This window comes from Dreissena polymorpha, chromosome 1 (assembly GCF_020536995.1).
Source record: "Dreissena polymorpha isolate Duluth1 chromosome 1, UMN_Dpol_1.0, whole genome shotgun sequence".
NCBI classification, from domain to species: domain Eukaryota; kingdom Metazoa; phylum Mollusca; class Bivalvia; order Myida; family Dreissenidae; genus Dreissena; species Dreissena polymorpha.
Window position 1 is genome coordinate 139068697 of NC_068355.1, and position 15819 is coordinate 139084515.

A 15819-nucleotide genomic window follows, 5' to 3' on the forward strand; every position below is an offset into this window, starting at 1 on the left:
GGTTACTTTTCTGTCTGTTATTTTTTTATGGGGATTTAAGATCTATTATTACATTTATCAATATAAAGCAGTTTACAAACTTTAATACATGGCAAAATCTGTTAGAAGCCCCTTTAACGAAAATAAAATTGTTGTAATTTAAGTGTCGCATACTAATGCTTTCAATTTAGATATTACATTTAGATATGCTATGAAATCTTGTATGCGTCATTTGTGGAAGAAACAAATAAAGGTAACATTCATTAAATCCGATTCGCTCATCCTGCAATATATAATTATGTCATGTATATCCAGTTCATTAATTACAACGACGGCTATACACAACTTTGTCACCACTTTCGTGTGATTTAATTGACCGCCTGTTCCAGTATTGCTTTTTTTTAATTTACTGACATTGAGCCAAAAGTTTCACTAGAATTTCGGACCTGCATCGCTGCTGATATTTATCTCTACGTTGCAGTTTAAGCAGAGTGATGTTTCATGACATGCTATCTAGTATATTATAAGTTAATGGCCTTAGTAACTTCATTTGGACATAATTATACATGCTTTAGATCAGACGTTTCGCTACAAAAATGTAATTTACAATTGTTTTAGCTCGTGTACTACGCGAAAATCCATTTGTTGGGTGATTCAAAAACTGGAAAATGTGTGGTTATTATGTACTCATCAGACATATCAAATTATTTTCATATTTATCTTTCACATTTAAACAAAATCATAATCATATTCCAAAGGGATACAAAATATTTCGGTAATTCGGTTTTAATTTACGCCAGTACGTACGTTTTTATTTTTCGCCTGCTTTCTATACTACAATGAATTTCGCATTTTTGATTCACTAATAGAGTGTGTTATATCTGGTAAAAAGTGTCGAGTAATCTGGAATAGAAGTGCCATTGTCATTGAGATGATCGGTAAAAGAAGTGTCCATGCAAATGTGGCATCCGACTCTTTAAACATTTGAATTTGCTCAAATACGTTAGTAGACTAAAATGTAAAACAGGTTGTAACATTCATGGACATATTGATCTTTTATTTGGAATAGTTGGCACGTTCTTGATTTATTTCCAAGTATTTTTTTTTTTGAAATACGTACTGATAATCTAATTCATGATGATTATCGATGGAATTTTATCCTTTTTTTGTATAAAATCCTCCTTTTTTCCACGAATTTTTTTCTTCGCAATTTGAAGTACTACACCAATAATCGACCAAACAATGTTTCTTGTCTGAAAACCAAATGAACAGAACATAAATGCATAAAAACGGAGAACTCGCCGCTCGCGCGCGGCTTTTGTTGTTCTCTGTTATCGAAGTGCCATCTGTTATCAAAGTATCCGCATACCCGTGTAAATATTACTGTTACAAACATTAAACACAGTGCTGCGTGAGATAAACAGTGCGAGATTTACGAGATAACAGACTACATGCATGCTCGTCTCATATTTCGAGGTCACAGTTTTTGTGGTAAACAACGCTTGTCTACGTTCGCAGAATTGCAATACAGAAAAATATTAAGTCTCGCTCAACGAAAACGGGGCTTATGCGTGTGGGGTAGAGTACCGTCACAGTTTAACACGTGCGGTGAGCTCCATCTCTCAGAACCAGGCTCAATTTTGCTTTAAAATATTCGGTCTGAATCATAAACTTAAGAACAGTGGGATTTATGGCTACATCGAGAGGAATTGCATTTTTTTGTCAAAAGGTATAACTTGAGGCTGCAGGAGCACCCCACTGAACCTCCATGCAAAAATAGCGCATTTCCTTTTAAGTCTTGGCTGTATCCACACGCCATCTTTTAAACCGGGTAAAGTAGAAAGAAGGTTGGTCCTTTTTTACTGTATGCTCAGGCCTGTTCAAAGATTTGCAGTGTTAAATCGAGCCTTGTTCTGTGAAAACCGGGCTTAATGCAAGTGCGTGAAGTGTCGTCCCAGATTAGCTTGGCAGTCGGCACAGGCTAATACGGGACGACACTTTCCAGTTTTTATGGAATTGTTTGCTTACACAATTGTTCTTTTTTAAGAAAAACCTGTTTGGTTAAATGTCGCACAGGCTAATCAGGGACGACACATTACGGCACAGGCTAATCAGGGACGACACATTACGCTTAAGCATGAAGCCAAATTGTTTTCTCAAAACGATGCTTATAAGGCTATATTCGAGGATAAATAGCACAGATTGGGAGACTAAGCCCTAGTTGAAGAGCATGCGGAATTTCAACTTAAAACTGTTAAACACTAAAATATCAGCCAATAAATTGTTAACTTTAATTGACGCGTATCCACTACTTGTTGTTGAGGATATTAAATATAACAACAAGAACGAAAACAAGAACAACAACTCTTCTGTATCAATCCCGCTTAGTTATCATGTTTCCCGCAGATGCCCGTGTTTCCAAGTTATTTGACACCGGAACAGGAAGAGGAGCTGCGTAGTGTCGCCAAAGCCATCGTCGCGCCGGAAAGGGAATCCTGGCCGCCGATGAGTCGACAGGTGCGTGAAAGCTTTGTCTTTTGATGGCTGGACATCGCGTTGAATTAGTTTTGAAACATCTGACTATTAAATTCTAATGCTAAAGACACGTCTAACACTATACACATTTTAATTATGGGAGTGAGTTAGTTCTTTATGACTCATGTTATGCCTGCCGAAAATTCCTACCCACATAAGTCTGCGATGATCGTGGATTGATGATACTTATTTCGGTGTTTTGGTTTCAAAATACACACCTTTCATATGGTCTTCCCTTTTATATTCAGGAACCATCGGGAAGCGGTTTGAAAGCATCGGGCTGGAGAACACGGAAGAAAACCGGCGGCGGTACCGGGAGCTGCTGTTCACGCCGACGCCGTCGTGTCGGACAGCATCAGCGGTGTGATCTTGGTACCACGAGACGCTGTACCAGAAAACAAAGGAAGGCGTTCCATTCGTAAAGGTACGTATAATTCGTGATTTTACGTATCATATCATGAAGGTACGTATCGTGTCGTGAAGGTACGTATCAAGTCGTGAAGTTACATATCATGTCGTGAAAGTTCGTGACGGTACGTATCATGTAGTTAAGGTTTGTGAAGGTGCGTATCATGTCGTGAAGGTACGTATCGCATCGTGAAGCTTTGTGAAGGTACGTATCATGTCGTGAAGGTACGTATCGCATCGTGAAGCTTTGTGAAGGTACGTATCATGTCGTGAAGGTACGTATCGCATCGTGAAGCTTTGTGAAGGTACGTATCATGTCGTGAAGGTACGTATCGCGTCGTAACAGTTGGTGTGCTTCCTAGCAGAATAAAAGGCTTGTCTTCATCTCAGCAGTTACCCTACAAGTTTGAATGGTTATATTGAATGGCTAACATAAGACAGCTCAGGTCAAACACTGGATATATTTCACCGTAATTGTGGAATCAAACACAAGACGGGTTCGGTGCAACACGGGGAATTCATTGTTAACCAATCTGGACTAGTATATACTAACTTGTAGCCGCCTCTTGGACCACCACTCTAAGTTTGAAAAGTTCGGGGGGGGGGGGATATACTAGTTGCTGCCTCTCGGGCTTAGAATTCTTTGGTCATTGGCATAATTGTCCTCATATTTCCTTGTCAATATATGCCACCCATGAGCAATCAAACATAATCGTAATAAAATATAGTCCTCGGATCTTTTTTGTTGTAGGTGTTGACAGACAAGAACATTATCCCTGGGATTAAAGTGGACAAAGGCGTGGTCCCTCTGGCAGGAACTGATGGCGAGTCCACCACCCAAGGTAGGCTACACATCGAGCCTCGTTCTGGGAAATTTTGGCTAATGCATGTGCGTAAAGTGTCGCCCCAGATTAGCCTGTGCAATGCGCACACGCTTATCAGGGGCGACTCTTTCCGCCTAAACTGGATTTTCGTTTAGAAAGAGACTTCCTGTAAACGAAAAAGTCCATAAAAGCGTAAAGTGTCGTCCCTGATTGGATCCCTGATCAGATTGTTCGGACTGCACAATTAAATGATATGCCGCCCATATTCGATGCATAGACAATACTTCATTTACATGATTTGCTACGCTTCACTTTAACATAGCTACACATCCCTCTTGTATAGGCCATATTACACTTTTGATAGCATACATTTGGCCCTAACAAAAGACGTCACATTGAAAGCTAGAAGTAAAGTTGTACTTATAATGTGGAATAAAATTATGCAAAAGATAATGCACGCAAGCTACCGAAATTAAATATGGTTCGCAATTGTCATGGTGATTATGATCTGTGTGCAATACGGGTTCCTGGAACGGTAGAAGTGTTTTGCTGTCGGCTATATTAAGAAAAAGTTACAGTGTAGAGTATGCATATAATGCGAATATAAAAATATTCATATTTGAGGCTAACTCTGGGAAAACAGGGCTTAATACATGTGCGTAGAGTGTCGTCCCAGATTAATCTGTGCAGTTCTCACAGGCAATGAAGTCCTTTCATAGAGAAAATCCAGCTAAGGTTAAAGTGTCGTAATTGATAAGCCTGTGCGTACTGAACAGTCTTATCTGGGAAGACACTTTACACACATTCATTAAAGCCGTTTTTCCCATGGCGAGGCTCACTTGTATTGCATTTATTTGGGATTTGAACGTTGCTATTAATGTTCAGGAAAACACTCATACAATGTTTCCCCCGCTATTCCATGCACAGGTCTAGACGGTTTGGCAGAGCAGTGCGCCAAGTATAGGCAGGACGGTGCCCGTTTCGCCAAATGGCGCTGCGTTTTGAAGATTGGGGACCAGACGCCCTCGTATCTCGCCATGCTGGAGAACGCCAACGTGCTCGCACGCTATGCCAGCATCTGTCAACAGGTGGGCGTCACCGTATTCATTCTCTAAAGATTGTGTTCATATTAATATTTAAAAAATATTTTTTAATATTTAATACAAATGTTTGTTGTATCAATTTTTTGTTTGGATCGATTTAATTTAACACGCCTTGGTTTACGAAGAAAGTTATTTGACAATAATCTAAGTCTGGATTGGTTGCTTATGGAGAACATTTTTAATTTTATTTCTCTGGAAAGGTTCACTACATTACACAGTTATTCGCGTCTATGCGTGACTTAAATTGTTTATGGTTCGATGTGGATTTTTAAAAATTATTGTATGATAACTCCTTGATTACATTTTAAGAACAACAGGCCTTATTTATTATTTACCGTATGTACATGTTTCATTTGATTTTTAGTTAAACTGCGTTGTCTTTCACAGAACGGTCTCGTGCCCATTGTGGAGCCGGAAGTACTTTGTGACGGCGAGCACGACCTGTTCACCGCACAGAAGGTCACCGAGCAGGTTTGCATCTCCCGTCTGGTTTTGGAACACTTTCGTTATATTTGAGCCGCGCTCTTGGAAAAGGGGGTTTATGCATGTGCATTAAGTTTCAACCCAGGTTAGCCTGTGCAGACCAGGCAGGCTAATCGAGACGACACTTTCCGCCGAAATTGGATTTTCGCTAAGAAAATACTTCATTTTTACAAAATTATCATAAAAGCGCAAATTGTTGTACCTGATTAGTCTGTTCGGACTTAACATGCTAATCTGTCACTTTACACGCTTGCATTAAACCTCGTTTTTTCCCCGAGCAATCCGCTTACAATAAACCTTAGATTTATCAATAGACATAGAACGTTTAGCCAATGTGTTATTTTGACTAAACCATATTATTTTATTCTGCAACTATTGAACTATTTGATGGCCTAAAGCATTGATTAGCAAATATATCTTCTAATTATTTTCAAACTACACGAAGTTTAGTAGTTGTGTTATGAAAACTACCAAGTGCTTAAGTAAAATTTTAAGTCGTATTATATTTTTACGTTAACCAATAAAGTAAAAACAAATAAATTAACTAATCTATGGATATAAAGAAAATCGGATAAACCAATATAAAGGTGTGTACAATGTATATTATTTAACTACCACCAAATTATATTTTCTAATGCTGACGTTACCTTCGAACCTCGCTAAGTACAAAATGTAACTGTACTTTTCACAAAATACAAAAATCCGAATTCCATACCTCACAGGTGCTCGCATTTACATACAAGGCCCTTGCAGACCACCACGTGTTTCTGGAGGGGACTCTGCTCAAACCCAACATGGTGACATCTGGCCAAAGCTGCAGCCGGAAGTTCAGTCCCGATGAAAATGCGCGCGCAACTGTCCTCGCTCTCAGTCGAACAGTGCCGCCTGCCATGCCTGGTAAGTCAGAATAAGGTCCAGATCGGCTATAATGTTTTTACTGAGTTCCTTTTAACAAGTTGATTTATTGTAGTTTAGTTGCGTTAAGACCAAAAAGCGTAGTGTTTGACGGAAAGAACACTATATTTTTCACAGTCATTCACGGTGTGAGATTGTACAGGAGCAAAACTTAGTCGGCGGATTATATTTCTTTTAAGGGAGTGGCCCCGAGTTGAAGCTCCCGATTAAATTACTATGTTTTCTTTCCATGTTTCGCTTATTACACTACTGAAACAAAGTTTGATTTAAAAAATCAATCGTGTGCTTTTATTATTTATCTAGTGTTATACTTGCTTCAAATGTAACTATTGGTTAGAGATTGGATGTGATACGAACATTTTACCAAGATTTGCGTGTCGTATTTTATATAAATATATATAAGCCTTGCTGTTGGAAAACTTCACTTAATGCAAGTGCGTAATGTGTCCATCTAGATTCGCCTGCGTGGACTGTACATGCTTATCTTGTAGACCTATATCCGCATAGACTGGATTTTGTTTAAAAGAGACTTCCTTCAAACGAAAAGTTCCTTAAATTGGAAAGTGTTGTTCATGATTAGCCTGTGCGGACAGTAAGGGCTAATCTGGGACGGCACTTAACGCACATGCTGTAAGCCCAGTTTTCCCAGAGCGCAGCTCATATCAAATGTTCGCGTAGGCGTGGTGTTCCTGTCCGGGGGCCAGTCCGAGGAGGACTCCACCGTCAACCTGAATGCTATCAACACGTGCACGGTCGCCCCGAAGCCCTGGGCGCTCTCATTCTCCTTTGGACGTGCCCTACAGGCTAGCGTCCTCAAGGCATGGCGGGGGCAGGACGACAACAGGGAGGCGGCGCAGAGGCAGTTCCTGCTGAGAGCCAAGGTACAGGATATAGTCTGGCATCCATAATGTACATTTAATGTTTTTTCCCGACGGGGTGAGCGAAATGGGTAAAGTAAACACGAGACGAAAGCGATTACCATAAGGCAGGAATCTGTCAATCGAATGGTTTGAAGTCCGGATGTATTCGACTTTCATCGGATTGTAGACATCGAGATTATATGCTCCAGAGATTTGAAACAAATTTTCTTCCATTCGTTTATTACACGATGTTTGGCTTTAAAGTACGAAATTGGACTTTCATAAAGAATCAACCAGTAGGTCTCGCGACAGGAACATATTGATATGAAAAGGAGTTGATATGGCCAAAAGTTAACTTCTTATAGCTTAAATGCTTAGCATTTTTGTTAAAACTGATCAAACCTCAATGCGACTGTACATTTCGTGTACAATTAGTATTTACTCTTTTTTTATTTAGAAAATCTTCGATAATATTCAATAAACAATTGAGAACGATGACTGTGTGATCATAATTAAAGTCTTAACTGTATCTGAAATGAGGTTAATGCAATTTTATACATAGTGAAAGGCTAATTTATCTTTTTTACAAAATGCTGCAATTTTAATGTCATTGTGAATGGCACTGTGTGGTTAACATGTATTCTATGTCAGTTTGGTATACATGATTATTGTCACCCCGCTGAAGGCGGAATGATCTAGTTGAATCGTTGGCCGTCCTTCCGACTGTCAAAAACTTTTGAGAACTATATCAGATTTCATCATGAAATGTCATGGGGGTCCACATGTCAATGAGAAGACGTGCCAGGAACAAGAACAATAACCGTACAATTTCTGAAAAAAGAGTTTTTGTCCGTTGTTGTTTGTGAATTATGTCCGTCTGTCACACACTTTTTCAGGCCTATATCTCAGAAACAGTATACGATGTTATCATAAAACTTCATTGGTGTAAATATATCAATTAGGAAAAGTGCCATGCACAGGAACCATAACTCTACTGTTTCTTAAGTAAGAGTAATTACTCTTAGTTGTTTTTGTATGATGTGCGTCTGGCACAAACTTTTCAGGGCAATATCTCAGAACGTATAATTTTTGAATTCATAAAAGAAAAAAAATGCAATTTAATCCATTTATGCTTAACGTCTAGAAAAAGGCCTCGGCAAACAGCGTAGACCCAGATGACATATGAGACGCCTAAATATAGAAATAAATATACTAGACATCCCTAATTTGGAAATAATTGGTTCCAATTTAGAAGGATGGGAGAGTCCACTAGGCATAAATGGGTTAAGGCGTCTTCATGCGTTTCATGCAGAATCCACGTTCACGTCCGAATACGTATACAAGAATAAACATTTTAGAGGAAAACGTCAGTGTTCTTATTTGTCAAATCCGGTGGATAAGCATGCCATTTGTAATTGATTAAAAATATAAGCGTTATAATATTAGAATTCATAAAAGAAAAAAATGCAATTTAAAGCGTCTACATGCGTTTCATGCAGATTCCACTTTCACGTCAGAATATACGTATACAAAGGTATACATTTAAGAAGACAACGTTTGTGTTTTTATTTGTCAAATCCGGTGGATAAGCATGGCATGTGTAATTGATTAAAAATATGTACAGAGTGAGTGTATGAACATAGTAATGTCCAATTAATTAACCGATTGGTCATTTATGTTAATGTTAAGTGGAAGCGTCTTGTCTACATGTTCGCGTAAAAGGAAAACATCTCTACAGATTTCCCATCATACAAAGCGCGTAGTACAGAAAAAGTACGGACAACTTATGGCCAACTCGCATCATAGTGACCTCCCAGTAAGCCCACGAACATTAAATTGCGCCGTCTGCTCTCGGCCTTGTGCCAAGCAACTTTTTAAAGGCTGACTGGTCGGGTACTATAATGCTAGGAATACAAAAGTCTGTAATATTTCATATATTGTTAGATCTAGTTGGATTTGTTTAATTTTTTTTAGAAATATTTTTTGTTTACATTTGTACCTATTTTTACTTTGATATTTGTAAATGTTTACGGGAACATGTATGAAACTAATACAAACTGGAAATTATAACGACTGTCGTCTGGACAAATCCGCTCTATCTAATAAGTTTAGTTTATCGTTGCCCTATTTTGTCTGAGGCAATAAATGAGTCGTTTTCTGAGAAAACTAGGCATAATGCATGTGCGTAAAGTGTCGTCCCAGATTAGCCTGTGCAATCCGACACTTTCTGCACATGCATTATGCCCAGTTTTCTCAGAACACGACTCAAATAATAATGTCGTTTGTTTTGTACCATTTCAGGCGAACGGTCTAGCAGCCATGGGACAATACTACGGGGAATTGGGAACAATGTCGGCGGGTGGAGAATCGCTGTTTGTGCCCAAACATCAGTACTAGATTTTATATGATATGAACTTGATAAAATAGAAAATTGATAGGATCGAAACTGGATATTTACTGTATATATTGTAAAGATTTAACAGGGTTTACATTTGATTTTACAGAGACATGAAATAATTTACATTACAGGCCGTTGTGGGATTTACATTTGATTTTATGGATATTTAATAGGACATTGGCTTTATATTAAATAGCCGGTGATATGATTTTTACTTCATACAATAGAGACATTCCCAAATTTTCAATTTTTTTAATTGATTAGTTTTATTTAATTTGTTTTTAAAACAAAGTTTATGTATTGTTGTTTCGCAAATCATTATTTGTATATATTTAAATTTTCTGTGTGTGGAAAATTGCGCTGTATTAACAAAACATTCTTCTGTAAAGAAGTTTTGAATCATGTTTTCACGCATGTTCTTATGAAGCAGGTTACAGAAACCAATCATATAAGTCAGGATTGTGTCAGTATCTCGATGTTGTTTTTTCATAATGATTAACCCAATCATCATTCGGAATGCATTTCTGAGGCTTCAATTATAATAATATAAAGTTATATTAAGACAATGCACCATTCTTAAGAAAACGTGGTTGTTACATGTCATGTAAACTACATTATTCACACATGATCCTCAATATTTGTAACTTTTCGGTTTGTGATAGACGAATGTAATCAGTTTTATGTTGCTCAAAATCGTAGTGTAAATATGTGATGTGTTTGGTTATATTATCACCTGGACAAGTCTGTAGTTTTATGTTCACTTCAAATTTACATATGTAACAATGAAAGTTCAAATAGATGACATAACTTCTCGGACCCAATCACATACGTTAGTCTTCACATTTTTTTCATTATAGATAATAGTGTTTTCATAATAAGCAAACGAAATAAAGTAGCTCGAATTCCATGTCGAGTCTTTATTTGCTTCAAAGTTTTCTTGCAAACTAATGTAGAACAAAATTTTAACCTATATTAAAATGTGTTTGGAAGTTGATTGGGATGATATTTTGTTGTACACTATTGATATGTTAAAATAAATGATCATCAAAACGAAAGACTATGTTCAACATATTTACAAAAACACCTGTATGACAATGTTCTCGATATACATTTACAAATGAAATAACATTCTACATAGTAATCAAAGATTAAATACAAAACTTATGTGTAAACACTATGATTTGAAATTTGTTCAATAATGGAACAAAAAATTAAATTTTCTATGTTTGTTCTGAATAAGCGGGGCAAAGTTTAAGCTTTCTTTTCTCAACTATGTGGCAATTGGTATCCGGACAATCGCTCCCTCGGACAAGCGTACATACAATTTTGTTTAGAGTCCAACGCTGAATAAAGCAGTTTATAAACAAACAATTTACATATCACACAAATAATAACAGATAAAAATACAATTACACGAGGTATACCTTACAGTTGTACACACTATCAAAATGTATCGGTACATTGATTTTACAATACAATTTCCAAATACAAAAATAATTAAATATCACACTAAACACAACACGATGCATGACTGATGAATCCATCTAATGAATGCATTAATGTCGACAAATCCTTCTTAAAAATTATCTTATTCAACGTTGTAACAGTTGCCACAGTTTGAACCGATTCGGAAGATTTGCATACAATATAGTTGAGCCTTGTTCTGAGAAAACTGGGCTTAATGCATCTGCGTAAAGTGTCGTCCCAGATTAGCACAGGCTAATCAGGGACGACACTTTCCGCTTTTATGGTATTTTAGTTTCAAGGAAGTCCCTGTTACCGAAAATCAAGTTTAGGCGGAAAGTGTCGTCTCATATCTTCCATTCAAGTGTGCAATTTTCCATTGCAAGTGTCATGTACTTCTCTAGTCTAAGTCTTGTTTCGACTAGTTCAGCCTCGTTGAGCTCAAACTGTGCTTAATGCATAACGTAAAGTGTCGTCCCAGATTAGACTGTGCAGTCCGCACAGGCTTATCAGGGACGACACTGTCCGCATAAACTGCGTTTTGATTTAGGAGGGACTATCTTTAAACGAAAACTTACAGACAATTGAAAAGTGTTGTACAAGAGAGGCCTGTGCGGATTTCACCGTGAAAAACTAGACCTTCAACATGTAAAATAAAACAAACCTCACATATTTAGCAATTTACAGCACAGCACAATATGCAAAATAATATCCTGCTTAGTCAATTTTATGGATCGACCATTATTGTATTGAACATTACACACGCGAAATAGTTCTACATAAAATAATGAATTGAAACTGTTTAAAACATATTTAATCAATGAGCAAAACATACACTAGGAGACTTTTCTAACGGAACACCTTTCAATCTTGAATTTCTTTGTTATTAGTTAAGATTTTGATTTAAAAGTTTGCTTACGATCATATGACTACATTCCGAGCAAGCTCACGATAAAATTACTCCAGTCATTCTAGCCTTAAAATGACCAAAGGTAGAAAAATTGCAAAAGAATTGATTTGTTTGTTTTAAAGTATTTTAATATATGGGGAATATTATATTATTTATCTTTGGCGGAAAGTGCTCAAATTTGTAAAGAAACAACCAGAAACGACCAGAAGTTCAAGTAGCTTTGGCCATCTTTCTCATTCAGCATGGTATGTTATATTAACTAAATAGTCCATTTTAGGAATTTTGTCATGTATTATAATAAGTAAAATGATAATTTAAAAATATAATTATACTGCTAGTCAGTGATATTTGGATTGGGTCTGTTCACAAGTGGTTATTAACAGTTTGCCACTCATGCCACCCAGCACGTACTTTATTATACTGAAATATGCTATTATATAATGAACATATATTACACGACCAAACAGGACGCGGAAAATGAAACCAACACTGATTCAAAATGCTCGGCGGCTGTATTGGAAGCAACACAAATCATTATTTAACGTTGTTTTACTTCTGTTACAGTTGTATGTATTGAAATTATATTAAGAATATATTTATTCAATCAATTAATTTAGCATTTTTGTTGAAGGACAAGGTACGATGGATGATCAGGCGAAAAGCAAAAGAAAAGGGGTGTATTAATCAGATATTAGGCGAGAAAATCAGACAAAGAAAGTATGGGATATCAAGAAAACGAAGAATGTCCTTGGCTCAGAGTTATGCAACATGCTTCCGTTCATACTTGCATACACAGGTTGTAATACGACTTCTATGATATATGGTATCAGCAAAGAAGCCGTACTGAAGCTTTTCAGAACCAGTCCCAAATTCAGACAGATCATTGAGATATTTTATGTCGAAGAACCAGACGTCAACGAGATAACAACTCGTAGTGAAGAGGAAATGATTCTTCTCAACAACGGTGATCCTTTAGAATGGCTCGATATCCTGAGATTCCGGAAGTTTACCCAGAAGGTTTGCACAAGTAAAAGATCCGTCCAAGTGGATACATTACCACCGACCACGGCTGCCTTTCGGTTTCACTCACTGCGCACATACCTACAGACACAGATATGGCGAGGAAACAACACACTGGATGCAGTAGATTGGGGCTGGGAGATATCCGACAACAAATTAATGCAAGGAGGGACACATCTGCCTGCTCTTGAACCTCTACTCAAAGTCATACGCTGTAATTGCCAACAAAATTGTGACTCAACACGATGTACGTGTAGGAAACATGGACTTGATTGTTCACAAGGCTGTGGGAACTGTCGAGGAATGATCAATGGTGATCATGACATTTGTGTCTGAAACCTGAACGTATTATATGTACGACCTGTATAAAGAGATAAACAATAGTAAAAGGATTCAATGCATTTATGATAAAATTTGAAAGCATTCAGGTACTTCAGTAATTGTATACATCATTTATTGGCATGTTTTCGTAATAAATAGCGTTCGCATTGATGCAATATGTATATAAGAACAGAAGTATAGATTTAAATAATTATATTTAGTCGTAAGAAAGCAGTATGTTTTATGTGCGCATATATATTTACTGTCTAAAATTAGACAATGCCAGATTTTCCAATGAGTTTCTTTGATTGTGGATGTTTATTTTCTATAATACGTATCAAAATAGAGTATCTGTGAAAAATGGTTTTTCGACACAAATGACAAAACTATATGTTATGTTATTGTCCTATCGTATTTTTTGACGAAACAATTTCTTTACACTATTATTAATTTCATATACATGTACATGTAGATGCTATTGTAAGTGATGTTATTCATAAATATGTATCAAGTTCTCTCGTGATTGATAGAACTGAAGCCAAAATTTTAATTTTTTAAAGAGAGAAACATTGCTCGCTTTAAATTTTTTAAATGTATTCAAACCAATTATTACAATACTATATCATATGTTTTTGCGACCCTATATATCGTTTTACTCTTACATGTTATTCTTATATAGAGATAAAAATAATCTTAAATGACATCAAATCAGTATATGCTCTCTAATTCCATATTGAACACATTGAAAATATAGGCTTGTCAAGAATATGGGTTTCGCCAATATGTGTACAGTTAGTTTAATATGTATTTCATATAAAATGGGTGAAGTATAGATTGTCTTCACATTATAATAACCATGAATATATTAAAAGGAATTTAAGTTAAATAATAAGTTTCTTATTTTTACTTAAATGAGATATCCCTGGGCTGCATAAATGTTTCTGGTTGAAATAAATGATCTTCTTATGAGAATGATCTTGAGAATACAATGGACACTGTCGAAAAGAAGTGGGTGGGGTAAATAGACCCAAAACATACGATAAATATGATCAAAATAAGAAAAAAGTCGACTTAAGGATCATCACCAGCATCTTGATATATGTGTATGTCGTGTATGCTTTAAAACAACGAAAACTAATGCTCAATGGCCGGATGCATTTTATATAGGCAAATTTTGTATATTTCCACTGGTTTCAGCTGAAGTTCAAGGCATGTTGTTTCTTTACAAATCTGAGCACTTTCCGCCAAAGATAAATAATTTTAAACCTTTTCATGAGATTCCCCATATATTAAAATACTTAAAAACAAACAAATCATTTTTTTGCATTTTTTTCCACCTTTGGCCATTTTGAGGCTAGAATGACTGGAGTAAACAGAACAGAAAAATATATGCAGCCTCTAAACCTTTAAGTTCGTGCACCTTAAATTTCAATGGCATATCTTTCATGAAAAATCATTAGACAATAACTAAACTTGATATTTACTTTACGATTTATCTTTTGTTTAACAAATAACGAGTGAAATATGTTGGTTGACAGATAATAATAATGGAATTACGTACCTTTAAACATTCATGTATATGGTAGTCTGCGTCACACAGAATTACCCTATAAGATCGTGCACCGATTTTGATGACGTCACAGCAAGGCCCTGGGATGTGTTTATAAAAGCCGATATATGTTTTTGTGAATATGTGTTTATTTGTATTAAATATGTGTTATTTTAGATGAATTTCGTGAATGAACTGTATTGAAAATAATGGTTTAAACAAAACTGGTCTTCATAAAAACGAAATATGAACTGTGATAACTGTATTCAGAGGTCTAGATAAAGTGCATTTACTAATGGAAAATAGACAAATAAAATTCTATTCACAATGGGGGCATAAAAGGCTGTCACCCCTTCTAATGACAGTTGTTTTGTGACAAAATCCCAAGTTGACGCAGTGAGAACCTTTATCGCAATAGGCCGGGCACGATCTTAACGTATGGTCTCGTGTCATCATTTGGAGGTAAAAATTTCCGCATATACAGCATACTTTAATCGTGCAAATGCAAAGTACAGAGAGCAAATTACAAATTCGAGACGGGCCTCCAAGGGAAACTACTCTTACAACATTTTACGATCAAAACATTGACAAACATAGCCGTCTGGTGAAGAAAATATGCAGATTTTTAACACTGTTTAGGCTATTTCTTTGGAACGAGGTCAGAAAAACGGACAATTTATATCATATTTATTGTTTTTTTTTCTCATGATTGTTGTCTTATCGGCTGTGGAAATTCTCGCGTTACAAAAGTGAACATTTTTCGGGCACGTGCGTTCGAAAGTTGCTTAGAAGTTTACGTCCTAAAAAAGTACACGATCTTATAGAGCTGCACAAAGTTATAGGAATAGAGGATAGTGTCTATTTAAAGATAAGACTAAACCATTTTGAATTAAATCATGCGCATTATTGTTTGCATTTAAATGTTAAGAGGGCGATTGTTGAACTTCTATTTACTTGGTAAGTTTAGGAATAGCATTACGTATTATAATTGAGTCTATTATTTTCGCGTTTCGTCATCAAAACAATTGTAATCATTTCTAATTCATCGAC

General features: G+C 36.3%; 2 protein-coding genes, 1 long non-coding RNA gene and 1 pseudogene across 8 annotated transcripts in view; 3 read left to right on the top strand and 1 right to left on the bottom strand.

The window, feature by feature from the left end:
* LOC127852176 (uncharacterized) overlaps positions 1–15819 on the top strand; it is a 173818-nt gene that overhangs the window by 123825 nt on the left and 34174 nt on the right. The gene's annotated exons all lie outside the window — the stretch shown is intronic.
* Positions 1–15819, top strand: part of LOC127852125 (fructose-bisphosphate aldolase-like) — a 124477-nt gene that overhangs the window by 100607 nt on the left and 8051 nt on the right. The window lies entirely within an intron of this gene.
* Positions 1–15819, bottom strand: part of LOC127851880 (heat shock 70 kDa protein 12A-like) — a 112040-nt gene that overhangs the window by 58165 nt on the left and 38056 nt on the right. The window lies entirely within an intron of this gene.
* LOC127852153 (fructose-bisphosphate aldolase-like) lies at positions 2386–10214 on the top strand (annotated as a pseudogene).